Here is a 17,122-nt window from a genome sequence, read left to right on the forward strand (position 1 = left end):
CTCACAGCCGAACAACTCCGCTCCCGCATTTGATGATGTATAGTCGGGCATTCTCACCCTTTCTCATCAGCTTTTTGCAAATTATGATCTGACATTCACACCTACTTGCAGTCGAAAAGCTCTGCTCCCGCTTTTGATTATGTTTGGTTGGATATTCGAACCTTTTCTTAACTGCTTTTTACATATTTTGGTTGGACGTTCACACCTTCTTGTAGCCGAACACTTCCACTCCTGCTTTTGATGATGTATGGTTGGGCATTCACACTTTTTTTTTACCCATTTTTCAGGTATTATGGGTGGACGTTCACACCTTCTTGCAGCTGAACACCTCCTCTCCCACTTATGATCATGTGTGGGTTGATTTTCGAAAATTTTCTTTCATGTTTTCTAGCAATTATTGATGGACATTTAGACCTTCTTGCAGCTGAACACCACCTCTCCCGATTTTGATTATGTATGGACCGGCATTTTTACCTTTTCTAACACATTTTTCAGCAATTATGGTTGGAGATTCACACCTACTCACAGCCGAACAACTCCTCTACCGCATTTGATGGTGTATAGTCGGGCATTCTCACCCTTTCTCATCAGCTTTTTGCAAATTATGATCTGACATTCACACCTACTTGCAGTCGAACAGCTCTGCTCCCGCTTTTGATTATGTATGGTTGGATATTCGAACCTTTTCTTAACTGCTTTTTACAAACTTTGGTTGTACGTTCACACCTTCTTGTAGCGGAACACATGCACTCCTGCTTTTGATGATGTATGGTTGGGCATTCGCACCTTTTTTTTACCCATTTTTCAGGTATTATGGGTGGACATTCACACCTTCTTGCAGCTGAACACCTCCTCTCCCACTTATGACCATGTGTGGTTTGATTTTCGAAAATTTTCTTTCATGTTTTCTAGCAATTATTGATGGACATTTAGACCTTCTTTCAGCTGAACACCACCTCTCCCGATTTTGATTATGTATGGACCGGCATTTTTACCTTTTCTAACACATTTTTCAGCAATTATGGTTGGAGATTCACACCTACTCACAGCCGAACAACTCCGCTACCGCATTTGATGGTGTATAGTCGGGCATTCTCACCCTTTCTCATCAGCTTTTTGCTAATTATGATCTGACATTCACACCTACTTTCAGTCGAACAGCTCTGCTCCCGCTTTTGATTATGTTTGGTTAGATATTCGAACCTTTTCTTAACTGCTTTTTACAAACTTTGGTTGGACGTTCACAATATCTTGCAGCCGAACACCTCCGCTTCCGCTTTTGATGGTGTATATTCGGGCATACGAACCTTTTCTTACCCGCTTTTTACAAACCAAGGTCGGACTTTCACACCTTCTCTTAGCTGAACAACTCCGCTCCCTCTTTTGATTGTGTACAGTCGGGTAATATAACCTTTTCTTACCCGCTTTTTACCAACTATGGTTGGACATTCACACCTTCTTACAGCAGAACACCTCTGCTCCCTGTTTTGATTATGTATGGTTTGACATTCGCACCTTTTCTTATCCATTTTTCAGTAATTATGGGTAGACATTCACACCTTCTTGCAGCTGAACACCTCCTCTCCCGCTTATGATCATGTGCAGTTTGATATTTGAAAATTTTCTTTCATGTTTTCTAGCAATTATTGATGGACATTCAGACCGTCTTGCAGCTGAACACCTCCGCTCCCACTTTTGATGGTGTATAGTCGGGCTTTCGAGCCTTTTCTTCCCCGGTTTTTACAAATTATGGTTGGACATTCAGACCTTCTTGCAGCCGAAAACTTCCACTCCCTCTTTTGATCATACATTGTCGGGCATTCGCACCTTTTTGTACCCGCTTTTTACAAACCATGGTCGGACTTTCACACCTTTTAGTAGCCGAACAACTCCGCTCCCGCTATTGATTGTGTACAGTCGGGTATTTTAACCTTTTCTTACCCGCTTTTTACCAACTATGGTTGGACATTCACACCTTCTTACAGCAGAACACCTCCGCTCCCTGTTTTGATTATGTATGGTTTGACATTCGCACCTTCTCTCACCCGCCTTTTACTATGGTCGGCCATTCACAGCTTCCTCTCCACCATACTTGTATGGTGGGATATTCACACCCACTTGCATCCGAAGACCTCCGCCCCCACTTTTGTTGATATTTAGTCGGTCATTCGCACCTTACCCGCTTTTGGCAAACTATGGCCTTCTTGCAGCCAAACACCTCTGATCTCGCTTTTGATGATGTAAGGTTGGGCATTCAGACCTTGCTTCACCTGCTTTTCACCAAATATAGTCGGACATTCACACCCACTTGCATCCGAAGACCTCCGCCCCAAATTTTGTTGATATTTAGTCGGACATTCGCACCTTACCCGCTTTTGGCAAACTATGGCCTTCTTGCAGCCAAACACCTCTGATCTCGCTTTTGATGATGTAAGGTTGGGCATTCAGACCTTGCTTCACCTGCTTTTCACCAAATATAGTCGGACATTCACACCTTCTTGCAGCCGAACACTTCCGCTCCACCTTTTAGTGTTCTATCACACCTTTTTTTCACCGCATTTTATACATTATGGTTGGAAATTTTCAACCACTCTCATCCGAAGACCTCTCCTCCCGCTTTTGTTAATATATTTGAACTTTAGTCAGACATTCAAACCTTCTTGCAGCTGAACCACCTCCGCTCCCTGTTTTGATCATATATGGTCTGGCAATACTACCTTTTCTTACCCGTTTGTGAGTAATTATGGCTGGACATTCACACCTACTTGCAGCCGAACACAACCTCTCTCGCTTTTGATGATGTATGGACCGGCATTCTTACCTTTTCTAACACATTTTTCAGCAATTATGGTCGGAGATTCACACCTACTCACAGCCGAACAACTCCGCTCCCGCATTTGATGGTGTATAGTCGGGCATTCTCACCCTTTCTCATCAGCTTTTTGCAAATTATGATCTGACATTCACACCTACTTGCAGTCGAACAGCTCTGCTCCCGCTTTTGATTATGTATGGTTGGATATTCGAACCTTTTCTTAACTGCTTTTTACAAACTTTGGTTGGACGTTCACACCTTCTTGTAGCCGAACACATGCACTCCTGCTTTTGATGATGTATGGTTGGGCATTCGCACCTTTTTTTTACCCATTTTTCAGGTATTATGGGTGGACATTCACACCTTCTTGCAGCTGAACACCTCCTCTCCCACTTATGATCATGTGTGGTTTGATTTTCGAAAATTTTCTTTCATGTTTTCTAGCAATTATTGATGGACATTTAGACCTTCTTGCAGCTGAACACCACCTCTCCAGATTTTGATGATGTATGGACCGGCATTTTTACCTTTTCTAACACATTTTTCAGCAATTATGGTTGGAGATTCACACCTACTTGCAGCCGAACAACTCCGCTACCGCATTTGATGGTGTATAGTCGGGCATTCTCACCCTTTCTCATCAGCTTTTTACAAATTATGATCTGACATTCACACCTACTTCCAGTCGAACAGCTCTGCTCCCGCTTTTGATTATGTTTGGTTAGATATTCGAACCTTTTCTTAACTGCTTTTTACAAACTTTGATCGGACGTTCACAATATCTTGCAGCCGAACACCTCCGCTTCCGCTTTTGATGGTGTATATTCGGGCATACGAACCTTTTCTTACCCGCTTTTTACAAACCAAGGTTGGACTTTCACACCTTCTCTTAGCTGAACAACTCCGCTCCCTCTTTTGATTGTGTACAGTCGGGTAATTTAACCTTTTCTTACCCGCTTTTTACCATCTATGGTCGGACATTCACACCGTCTTACAGCGGAACACCTCCGCTCCCTCTTTTGATGATGTATGGTTAGGCATTCGCACCTTTTCTTACCCATTTTTCAGTAATTATGGGTAGACATTCACACCTTCTTGCAGCTGAACACCTCCTCTCCCGCTTATGATCATGTGCAGTTTGATATTCGAAAATTTTCTTTCATGTTTTCTAGCAATTATTGATGGACATTCAGACCGTCTTGCAGCTGAACACCTCCGCTCCCACTTTTGATGGTGTATAGTCGGGCTTTCGAGCCTTTTCTTCCCCGGTTTTTACAAATTATGGTTGGACATTCAGACCTTCTTGCAGCCGAAAACTTCCACTCCCTCTTTTGATCATACATTGTCGGGCATTCGCACCTTTTCTTACCCGCTTTTTACAAACCATGGTCGGACTTTAACACCTTTTAGTAGCCGAACAACTCCGCTCCCGCTATTGATTGTGTACAGTCGGGTATTTTAACCTTTTCTTACCCGCTTTTTACCAACTATGGTTGGACATTCACACCTTCTTACAGCAGAACACCTCCGCTCCCTGTTTTGATTATGTATGGTTTGACATTCGCACCTTCTCTCACCCGCCTTTTACTATGGTCGGCCATTCACAGCTTCCTCTCCACCATACTTGTATGGTGGGATATTCACACCCACTTGCATCCGAAGACCTCCGCCCCCACTTTTGTTGATATTTAGTCGGTCATTCGCACCTTACCCGCTTTTGGCAAACTATGGCCTTCTTGCAGCCAAACACCTCTGATCTCGCTTTTGATGATGTAAGGTTGGGCATTCAGACCTTGCTTCACCTGCTTTTCACCAAATATAGTCGGACATCCACACCTTCTTGCAGCCGAACACTTCCGCTTTTAGTGTTCTATGAGGCATTCACATATTTTATTTCACCGTATTTTATAGATTATGGTTGGAAATTCTCACCCACTCTCATCCGAAGACCTCTCCTCCCGCTTTTGTTAATATATAGTCGGGCATTCGAACCTTTTCTTACCCGCTTTTTACAAATTATGGTCGAACATTCACACCTACTTGCAGCTGAATACTTCCGCTCCACCTTTTAGGTATGTATGGTTGGCATTTGCACCTCTTTTTATACTGATTGCTGAAGATTAAGTTGTTCTTTCTCAAACTACAAATTTTTTTTAATTGTTGAAACTTGATTTGAAGTGGATAAATAAGGAGGACAAACAGTTTTAAGTCAGGCTGATAGATGGAATTAATTTTATAGCAAAATCTGTATTTCGTCATATGTCGAGAGATGCTTATTGCTGAAGAAGTTCTTTCTCATTCTACAAAGTACAACGTTGTTTATCGTTGAAACTTGATTAGACATGAATAAATATGAAGGACAAAGCAGTCTTAACTTGGTTTGAGTTAATGAATTCGTTTTATAGGAGAATCCGAATTCGTGCATAACTCACAAAATAGAGCTTATTTTCGGATTCCTGAAGAATGAGTCTGGTTTTTTCTCATAATACAAAGTTTGTTGTTTATTGTTGAAACTTCATCAGAAGTGAAGAAATAAATGAATGCCTATCAACAAATGTGGGATCTAAACTCTAGTGCTTCCTCTAAAATAATTTCCTTTCTCAATTTAGAAATGTGTGTGTGTAAGTCACAACACCCGTGACACCAAAACGGCTTTCTTTTCTCTACACTCTGCACTATGAGCACACACACCAAATCAGAAAGGCTTTTTTCTCTCTTTTCTACATTATGGACTGTGGGGACACAAAACCGCTCTCTCTCTTTTTTTTTTTTATCGTGTGCCAGGGCGTTGTCTCACGTATTAGATTATGCTTAAGATACGAATGGGTTTATCAGTCACATCAGAATCCATACATACTGATCCTCCCGTAATAAAATGGTCGGATCTTATCAAACACACTTTGTTTCTTGTGACAATCAAGTCAGCGAAACAGCGTATACACGTCAAGACACTGAATCAAGTTTGCCACAAGAACTCATAAGTTTGGCAGTATTGCTCTGCCGTCAGCAATCATACACCCATTTTATTTTCGTGAGACATGTGCAAGCACCTGTTCATCTACTGTTCTATCACTATGAATTAGTGATCTATTATCAATAAGGATACTTCTACAACTACTATCAAAGTATGTCCGGACTTCTTATGTTGTCAGTTGCTATATATGAATAAGTGGGTAGCTACTGACAAGCATTAAGCATGTCACACAGCCCAAACATATAACATTTCAGGACACACCACACAGTTAACAACCACAGTGAAGCGTGTCAAAGCCCAAACATGTAACATTCAACAGGACACTTACACAACACATTCAAATCAAACAGTCAGACAACATACAAGAACATATACCCCAGCCGGCATTGCTCCCTGCCTATTTTCGTACAGCACACTATGTGTGCGCACACCTTTATTCACAAACTCTTCAACTTATACTCTTTTACCGAAGCTGCTACAGCTCGATTGGCCGAATACCCTTTGATCCTATTTCGGTGAATTTGACATCTGCCTTACATATAACAGATTAGCGGTTTAGCAGTTTTAATTTAGTTTGAGTGAAGGAATTCATTTTATAGCAAAATCCGAAATCGTGAAGAACTCATTAAAGTAAGCTTATTCTCGGATTCCTGAAACTTTAGATTTGCTCTTTCTTTTACTGCAAAGTACAACGTTGTTTTTTTTGTTTAAATCTTTCTAGACATGGTAAATATTAAGGACAAAGCAGTTTTCACATAGTTTGAGTGAAGGAATTCATTTTATAGATAAAATCCCAAGAGTCTGCTGAGAAAAGAGAGTGAATGCGAAGTAGACTGTAACACAGCTATGGGAGCGAGCCGAGTGTGGGCTAACAGGGAGAATTGCTTGAAAGAAACGCGACACCGAATGAGCGATCAGAACAAAGCCTCAATACGGGATTCTCGTGGTGTTTTTGTTGCTGCCTTGTCTTTTGCACAGAGTAAAAGACAAGGCAGCTATCGAATAGGGCCCGATTGTTCCTAGTTGGTCAGCCGAGGAACAAGGGGGGGGGGGGGGAGCAAGCGTCTCAACCAAGCAAAGCTCACCATGGGGAAGGTGGCTATGCCAACTAGCCTGATGCCCTGCTCCCGCAGTGACGGATAATCGTACTCTGGTCCAGGCTCTCAGAGCTAACAAAGCTAATTTATGTGCAATTATTAATGACAGTAGAGGACAATCTCTCTCGTTGGAAGTCCTTACCTATATCACTTATGGGGAGAGTTACAACCATTAAAATGATGATACTACCAAAAGTTAACTATTTGTTCTCAATGATCCCCATAAAACCAACCTGCTACTTGGTTTAAGTCACTAGATTCATGCATCTCCAAATTTCTGTGGAAAAACAAACCACAGTTTGTTTAAAAACCCTACAGAAGACCAAGGACAGTGGTGGATTAGATTTACCTAATTTTCAGCACTATTCCTTAGCCAATAGGTTACGGTATATATCAAAATGGTTTAAACCTAGCCCAATAGATGAACATGGATAAATATAGAACAAGCATTGTGTGATAATCTGGAAATCTCTGACCTGCCACTTATTAGTCAAAACGTAAAAAATCACAAATGTTTCAAAAGCATTAACATCAGCACCTCTCTGACAGCCTGGTGGGAATTTCTTAAAATAACAAAGTCTTCACTTGTCCCGTGTAAGCTTACACCCATCTGGAACAATCCTGACATCCTGCAAAACAAAAAAATGCTAAACTTTACTCTGTGGAAGATCAAAGGAATCAAACATCTGGAACATATAATCCAAAATGGACATTTTATTTCATTTGATGAGCTCATATCACAACATGAGATAGGCAGCAATAAATTCCTAGAATATCAACAACTTAAGTCTATAATAACAAAGAAATATATCCTCCACCAACCAGACTTACAACTCCCGATTAGGGTAGTAGAATTTCTAAGCATCTGCACCCCAAAACTACTATCAAAAATATATAAATTATTGTCTAAGATAGATGACACAATGTCTCTACCGTCCTCAAAATGGGAGGCAGATTTATCCATCAGTTCTAGTCATAGCTTCTGGCCACATATATGTTTGAACACCTTCAGAATGACTCAAAATCCTAATTTAGAGCTCATACAATACAAAATTCTTCATAGAACACACTATACAGGACAAAGGATGTTCAGGATGGGTCTAACACACTCAAACATCTGCTCACATTGCACAGATAACACACCTGATGATTATGCACACGCTTTGTGGTTTCGTGCGCCTGTCCAGAGGTTCTGGCTTGAAGTCTGTGCGGACCTATCAACATGACTAAAGTGTAGCATTCCTGCATGCCCCACACTGTGCATACTGGGTGACTTAGACAACATCAATGTGGAATTTAGCTTAGCACACATGATCCTCACAGTGTTATGTATAGCAAAGAAAACTATTCTCATGAACTGGAAAGCGAAGAACAATCTGTGTATTAACCAGTTTAGAAATTTTCTTTTAGATTATATTAGCATGGAAACAATGTCTGCTTCCTCAAAACATCAATTGGCTGAATTTAATTCTCTCTGGTCCCTTCTGATTAGCTTGATCACATAGTGGTGGTGGTGGGTTGCTGTCCCGTCGCTCTGGGCGGTTGGGTGTGTGCTGGGGGGGGCTGTGTGGTTTCGGGCGTCTGGTGGTCTCTCGGGTCGTGGGGAAATACAGCAGCCCTGTATTATTGCTTCCTGTGAAATCAAGATACAATGTGCACATGCTGGTTACAAATAAGAAAATACAAACAACAAACAGTTTCTTCCATGGTTCACAGCATGTGTATGATCATCTTCATCGCTGGTCTCAGTAAGGATGTTTCAATCTTCGGTGTCAGAGGTTACTAGCACTTAACACACCGTTGGAGTACAGCTTTTACTGCTGACTCTTATCTTTGTCCTTCCGGGCGTGTTGGTTAGGCTGATGTATGTCAGGGTGGAAGTCATCTACTGGTTCTGGTACCTTCTTACAGTGACTGGCATGAATCCAGGTTGCTCTCTCTGCAACTTTAACAGCTGTGTGAGTGACCAGTAGCACCTGGAACGGGCCTTGCCAACGCTTGGACTTCCAATGTTTCCTGCGAAGTTCCTTCACCACCTGTCATCTGGTTGGAGTGGTGTGTTTTCTGTGGCTGGAAGGGCTGCTTTTACTGTCTGTGAAACTTGAGATAGAACAGTGGAAAGGTTTCGACAGTAAGACAACATAGCATCATCACAAACAGTTGTGGAAGGGAGGGGTCTGGTTACAGGTCCCAATCCCAGGTTAGGAGGTCTGCCAAATAAAATTTCAAATGGGCTGAGATTCACTTGAGCTCTGATTCTCATTCTCATGTAGGTAAGCACAATAGGTAATGCTTTTGTCCATGGCAGACCTGTTTCTTCACAACATTTGGCTAACTTGGACTTTAATGTACCATTTTCTCTTTCCACAGCACCTCCACTCTGTGGATGATAAGCACAATGTGTGCGCAAGGTTATTCCCAGGAATTTACCAACCTCAGTCAATGCAGTGTTTACAAAATGTGTGCCATTATCACTGCTGATCTTCTCTGGAATGCCCCATCTAGGAATGATTTCTGTTTAGCAGTGCTTTAGTCACTGCATTACTGTTTGCATGTTTTGCAGGGAAAACTTCAACCCATTTACTAAACACGTCCACTATTACTAGTGCATATTTCTTTCCTTCAGCTGGTGTGAGTTCAACAAAATCCATCATCAAATGTTCAAAAGGTTTCTCTGGTGGAGGGTGTGCAACTTGCGATGTGTGTAATGCCTTTCCTACATTATGTGTGGCACAAACCATACATGACTGACAGTATTTTTGCGCATATGAACTGAACCCTTTTGTGAACCACTGAGCAGTGAGTGCATTCAGCATCCCCCCTTTTGACACATGGTTCAAACCATGTGTCAATTTTGAAAAATGAGGAAAAAAATGTTTAGGTAGACAGGGTTTACCATCAGGTCCCATCCAAACACCATCCGTATGAGTTGCACCCACAGAGGACCAAATGCGTCCAGAGGACCAAATTTCATCTGCAGAGGCAAAAGTTTGCAAAGCATGGAGATCTGTGAGGGAGTCTTCTGCCTGCAAAGAGAGGGAAGCGAAAACAGGAAAAAAATTAGCTGCTTGCTTAGCTGCAGCATCAGCTCTGGCATTGCCACAAGCAACAGGATCGTCTGAGTTAGTGTGAGCCGCACACTTACAGACCGAGATTGCTGTAGGCAAAAGGATCGCATCAAGAAGATCAGAAACCTGCTTGGAGTTCAGAATAGTTTTACCATCTGATTTAAGGAAATGCCTGTGTTTTCACAGCGCACCAAAGTCATGAACAACACCAAAAGCATATCTGGAATCTGTGTAAATAGTGACAGACTTACCAGCTGCCAACTTACAAGCTTCAGTAAGTGCAATAAGCTCAGTAGTTTGAGCAGAGAAATGTTTAGGAAGAGAACCAGACAACAAAGTGTCATGTGAAGAACATACTGCAAACCAAACACAGTTAGTACCTGTGGCTGGATCACGCAAAGCTGATCCATCTACAAAAAGAATCATGTCAGAGTTTGGAAGAGGAGTCTCTAAAAGATCAGGTCGGGGTGTACAAACTTGTTCCAAAACAGCCACCTCATTCCGTGTCGTGTTTCTTTCAAGCAATTCTCCTGGTTAGCCCGCACTCGGCTCGCTCCCAGAGCCGTGTTAAAGTCTACTTCGCATTCCGCACCTCCGCCCACCCGCTGCACTGAGCACTCTTCAGTCCTTTTAAATGGTATAACTTTACACTACCACACGCTCCAGCGAGCACCATTCAAGCAACAACTTTGCACTCCAGCTTCGAACATCGGCACAGTCGCAACAAGTAAGGCGACTCTACTCAGAGAAGTCACTCTGCACAGTAACAAGATTTCTTTTGCACAGACAGAAAGGGCTTCATCCGCAAAGGTAAAGCCTGCCAACAATAGAAACAACTCATTAGTGCTGCTCAACGTTGTACTTTGCAGTAAAAGAAAGAGCAAATCTAAAGTTTCAGGAATCCGAGAATAAGCTTACTTTCATGAGTTCTACACAATTTCGGATTTTGACATAAAATGAATTCCTTCACTCAAACTAAGTTAAAACTGCTTTGTCCTTCATATTTATCCATGTCCAAATAGCTTTAAACAAAAAAGACCGTTGTACTTTGCAGGATAGGAAAGAACAACACTAAACCTTTTCAGGAATCCGAGAATAAGCGTCGTTTGACGAGTTCTACACAATATCGGATTTTGATATAAAATTAATTCCTTCACTCAAACCAAGTTAAAACTGCTTTGTCCTTCATATTTATCCATGTCTAAATACCTTTAAACAAAAACGAACGTAGTACTTTTCAGGATAGGAAACAACAACACTAATTTTTTTCAGGAATCCAAGAATAAACTTCTTTTCACGAGTTCTACACAATTCCGGATTTTGATATAAAATTAATTCCTTCACTCAAACCAAGTTAAAACTGCTTTGTCCTTCATATTTATCCATGTCTAAATAGCTTTAAACAAAAAAGAACGTTGTACTTTGCAGGATAGGAAAGAACAACACTGAACCTTTAGGAATCCGAGAATAAGCTTATTTTCACGAGTTCTACACAATTTCAGATTTTGTTATAAAATGAATTCCTTCACTCAAACCAAGTTAAAACTGCTTTGTCCTTCATATTTTTGCATGTCTAAATAGGTTTCAGGCATAAAATTCTTCATATTACCCTGTATGTGAAAGAAGCATACTTGTGATGGAGCAATACACTCCTTTTGGGTAACCTAAACTGATGGTTGGGGAGGAAAGTTAGAAGAACAATCAACTATCAACCAAAGACAGATGACGTGATGAGCGGGCAATATAACTGTGTGTTTTTGCTTCAGTGGTCAGAGCAACTCTGTATTCTGTACTGTGTTGTTCTCTCTTTCAAGATATTATTATCAAAGCCTCTTATCTCCTCAGAAGAAAATAACTGACTCTGTGCGTTACTAAATTTCCACCACAATTTTGGCGTCACGAACAGGATCCCTCGACTGGTGTCTCTGGACCGGATCGCAGTGCATGGCCAGCCTGGACTGAAGTAGCTGTTCCAGCCTCATACCTCCAAGGGCTTTTCTGAGAGAGAGGACTGGCAGGTCCTTTTCTTGAATACCAGCGCTGGGATCATTTTTGAAATATGATAGTCTGAGACGATAGGACTGCTTTTTAGTTTTTATTTGAATAAAAGAGGGTTTCCCGGTTGTGTCATTAGTGAGACAGAGATTTCATGGGTAAGTGAAACTTTTGAAGCAGTCCGAAGAAGTGTGAAGTACTCCGAAGAAGTGTGAGTACAGATTAAGGTCCTCATTGGAGACGTCCTTTGAGTGAAGGAATATATTTCCCCATTCCAAGTCTGAGAATTGGAAACAGTAGGTCTCAGACTTTTGACCCTACCGGGGGACCTAAGCATGATGAAATGAAAAAGACATATGGTCCAGAGGTTTTCCACCAGAAGGTTCTTTTAGTATGTTAGAAATAAGAAAATTAGAAGAAAAGTTTTGCAAATATGAGAAAGAGATGAAGCAAAAAAAAAGAAAATTAAGTTTAAATAAGAAGTAAGAAAGGTATAGAATTTTGGAAAAAATAAAGTGTATTAAGAGAAAGAAAGGAAAATGTTAAACAAATGCCATGACGGAATGATGATAATAATTTAGTATTAGCTGTGCCGGATCCAGACCTGGACTCCTGCCCTCCACGACGCCTGCAACAACAACAGCCAGCCCTGCCACAAGCCTCTGGCTCTCGGGAAGAAGGGACTTCTTCCATCCTCCCTCGGGAAGAAATTCCATCATTCTCACAACATCAGCTACATAGGTCTGATGATGAGGAAAAGGAAGACGTTTGGTTCTCCAGCGTACCTGCCCAAGAACTTTTAACGCAAGTGACAAAAATCCTTTACCCACAATCTGGACTTCAGAGATCTAAACGTGAGAAAAAACAAAACCAGATTCAAACCATGCCTATGGTTAAAGTTGCAGTTCCCACTGGACCATTACTGGTTTATCGACCCTGGACTGAGACTGACATCATGGAAGCATAACAATGCTTACCAGATCCAGAGATTTCTGGACCCCATTTTGCTGACGAGTTGCGAGATTTCTGCGCACAATTCTGCCCGACTGGGGTTGAATTGCATCGCATATTGGCAAAAAAGTTCAAACCGTCCGACCTCTGCAAAATAGAGGCCAGTATGCTACAACTGGATTTGCGACCTACCAACAGTGAACGAGGACATAATGATAACGCTCAATATGAAGCAACCAACCAAAGACTGTGTCAAGCCATCACCACTCAATTTCCAACCAAAATCAATATGTCCCACATTTACACCTGCAAACAGAAACCCGGTGAAGGGACTGATGATTTTGTACACCGCCTCCTTGAGGAAGTCAGCAAGCACAGCGGTCATCAGAGACCAAGGGATTTGGGTAATGAATCAGGACCATGGGAGAGTATTGCATGCAATGCAATAATTAAAGGCCTCATGCCAGATGTCGCCACTGAAGTAAAGAACATTTACGTGGGATGGTGTGAGGGTCCTCGTTTGGCTGACGTTCGCCGATATGCTCGCCATGCTCATAACCAAGTTGAGACGCGTAAGACAACCAAAAGGGACAAGTGTGAAAAGGAGCTGCATTTGGCAGCCATGACCATGTATTACGCAGTTGGTGTAAACAGAGGACGAGGCCGAAGTCGAAGACGTGGACGTGTGGGATCAGAGCTATGATCCGAATATTTGTTTTTACTGTGGCCAGACTGGACACTGGAAGAAGGACTGTCCACAGCTGAAAAGTGATGAAATTTAGGAGGAAAGTTAGAAGAACAATCAACTATCAACCAAAGACAGATGACGTGATGAGCGGGCAATATAACTGTGTGTTTTTGCTTCAGTGGTCAGAGCAACTCTGTATTCTGTACTGTGTTGTTCTCTCTTTCAAGATATTATTTTTAAAGCCTCTTATCTCCTCAGAAGAAAATATGCCAGATGTCGCCACTGAAGTAAAGAACATTTACGTGGGATGGTGTGAGGGTCCTCGTTTGGCTGACGTTCGCCGATATGCTCGCCATGCTCATAACCAAGTTGAGACGCGTAAGACAACCAAAAGGGACAAGTGTGAAAAGGAGCTGCATTTGGCAGCCATGACCATGTATTACGCAGTTGGTGTAAACAGAGGACGAGGCCGAAGTCGAAGACGTGGACGTGTGGGATCAGAGCTATGATCCGAATATTTGTTTTTACTGTGGCCAGACTGGACACTGGAAGAAGGACTGTCCACAGCTGAAAAGTGATGAAATTTAGGAGGAAAGTTAGAAGAACAATCAACTATCAACCAAAGACAGATGACGTGATGAGCGGGCAACCAAAGAAATTGGGCAAAAGGCTGACTGAGGGTGGGAGGCAGGTTCTGGACGTCACGCGGCAGCGGAGCCTCCACTAATGGGTGATAGCACAAACACACTCACACATTTTTCCTGCTCTGTGTAGTGAAGAAACGCTTGCCGACTGTGATTCACGTAGTAAAGTTTTGCATGCTATTTCCGTCCTAGAGCAAAGATATTTCTCTCAGAATATGGGAACTTATGTTCATCAGTAGTGACGTCAGGGGAGTTTTATTGTCCTCCAAAGTTAAGTGGAAACCACGTTTACTGTATGTCTGCCTCAGGCCAGGTTGTGAAGGAGAAAATGACAATGCCCATTGCGTGTTGTCACTCCCGATGAGCTCTCCTTCAAACACTCATTTTTGTTATCAGAGTTGTGTCCCATTAACCTGATGGGCTGTGATCTCATGTGTAAATTAGGCATTATTTTAACTTCTACACCAGAGGGTGTTAAGGTTATGTTACAGCCTGACAAAGTTTTCACAGCAGTGCAGTTTGATTCATCGGCACTTACATATGCTTATGAGTGGAAACTTCCCAGCTCTCCTTTTTCACAACAACTAGTGGAAGAAGCAAAAGCGTTAGTTTCACCCCTTTCTGATTTCATGCAACCTACTGATTTGCACTGCACATCACACATTTCTTTGGGGCCTGACAATGAAGAAGAATGAGAAGAAGTGAAAAAATATGTGCGCCTACTTTATTGGCTGTGTCGCTCACTCCAGAGCACTTCGATTTTTTTAATGTTTGTGGTACTCGCCCTCACATTTCCTTGGCCAAACGTACACACTGGCAGTGACAAGGTGTGGGAGAATTTGTTGCTACATGTCAGAAAGAAATGGAGTGGACTGTTTCACCTGCTGATCCAAATTTGATGTTTTCTGAACGATTGTCAGCATACAAAAAAATATTTTTGAGTACAATGCATTGTCAAAGAACTGTGGACTTAATTCCTACCACAGAATCACATTTTGAAGCATGTTTTTTATCTGAAACAGATTTGTCTTCGATACCCATGTTGGCTGAAGTGCCCAATGATCTTTGGGCTAAGAGCAAATATGATGTGGGGTTGATAAAAGGCTGTGAACCAGTAATTGTCACCCCTAAATCAGACTTTTGTCCATGTAAAAAACAATACCCTTTTAAGCCTGAAGCAATTAAAGGGATTAAACCTGTTTTTCAATCTTTTCAGAAAACAGGCGTTATTGTTCCTTTTGAAAATTCACCTGTGCTTACTCCATTGTTTCCTGTTAAAAAGATTAAAGATGCTGGCCAGCCAGATGAATGGCGTTTTGTACAGGACCTCCAAGCGGTGAATGCTGCAGTTCAGCCACATGCTCCTACTGTGCCCAACCCACACACTATTTTGTCTCAAATTACATCAGATGCACAGTTTTTCTCAGTGGTTGACTTGTCGCCAGTGCACCCTGATAGCCCATTTTGGTTTGCTTTTTAGTTTGAAGGGAGATCTTGGACTTTTACCCGGTTATGCCAGGGGTACTGTGAAAGTCCCACTATTTACAATGCTGCCCTCAAAGCTAGTCTGGATTAACTTCAATCAACCACAGGCTCTGCTCTTTTGCAGTATGTGGATGACATCCTTTTATGTAGTCCATCTAAACAACAGTGTGAAAAAGACCAAATGACTCAAATAACTTTCTTGCTTTCAAAATTTTTCCTCTAGTGACGCTGACTTAGAGAGGGATGAAGATAATCATGTTTAATTGTTCATGTTTTGATAGTTTATCATTGGACCCTTTATTACTATGATGCCTGCATTTTAAACTCACGTTGTGTGCAAATGCAGGCTGATGTTTTACAGATAAAGTTATTATTTTCCTTGTTTCTTTTGGGTTGATTAATATAATGGTATTATTATAATCAAAAGGGAGGAATGTAATGGAAAATAATTCTTATATGCATTGTATTGAGTGTTACTGTGTATAACCTGCAAATGACCGAGCTGCAAGGTACCACCCTGCCCTGTTTTCTTAAATTCCTCTTTACAATGGTGGGCTTGTTATAATGAGATAGGTGCACTTTAGGGGGGACAGGGTTAGGCTGGTATTTACGAGCGTGTCTGGGTAACCTCAACTGATGGTTGGGGAGGAAAGTTAGAAGAACAATCAATTATACCCAAAAACAGATGACGTGATGAGCGGGCAATATAACTGTGTGTTTTTGCTTCAGTGGTCAGAGCAACTCTGTATTCTGTACTGTGTTGTTCTCTCTTGCAAGATATTATTATTAAAGCCTCTTATCTCCTCACAAGAAAATAACTGACTCCCCAAATGCAAGTGTCAGGACAAATGATCAAACTTCTCCAAGCTTCAGTCTGCAGAGAAGTACAAGACAGGGTTGCTCACTTTCTCCCTCACTTTTTGCTATTTTCATCAAACCTTTAGCAGCTGCTATCAGACAAGATAGAAATATTAAAGACATCCAACCCCAAAATATTGAGCATAAAATAAGTCTTTATGCTGATGATGTATTACTTTTCCTTCAGAACTCACAGACGTCTCTCACTCACACGATCACACTCATAAATAAATTCTCAGCACTTTCTGACTACTCTATCAATTGGTCTAAGACCACAGTTCTGCCCATTAACTGTAGGGTCCAGAATATACCTGCGATCACTTTACAGTCAGGAAATTTTAGATATTTAGGCATAAACATTTCCTCCAGGCTCTCAGAGCTAACAAAGCTAATTTATGTGCAATTATTAAAGACAGTAGAGGACAATCTCTCTCGTTGGAAGTCCTTACCTATATCACTTATGGGGAGAGTTACAACCATTAAAATGATGATACTACCAAAAGTTAACTATTTGTTCTCAATGATCCCCATAAAACCAACCTGCTAC

The sequence above is a fragment of the Leuresthes tenuis genome, unplaced genomic scaffold, assembly GCF_036924035.1.
Source record: "Leuresthes tenuis unplaced genomic scaffold, fLeuTen1.0.hap1 SCAF_40, whole genome shotgun sequence".
Taxonomy (NCBI): Eukaryota; Metazoa; Chordata; class Actinopteri; order Atheriniformes; family Atherinopsidae; genus Leuresthes; species Leuresthes tenuis.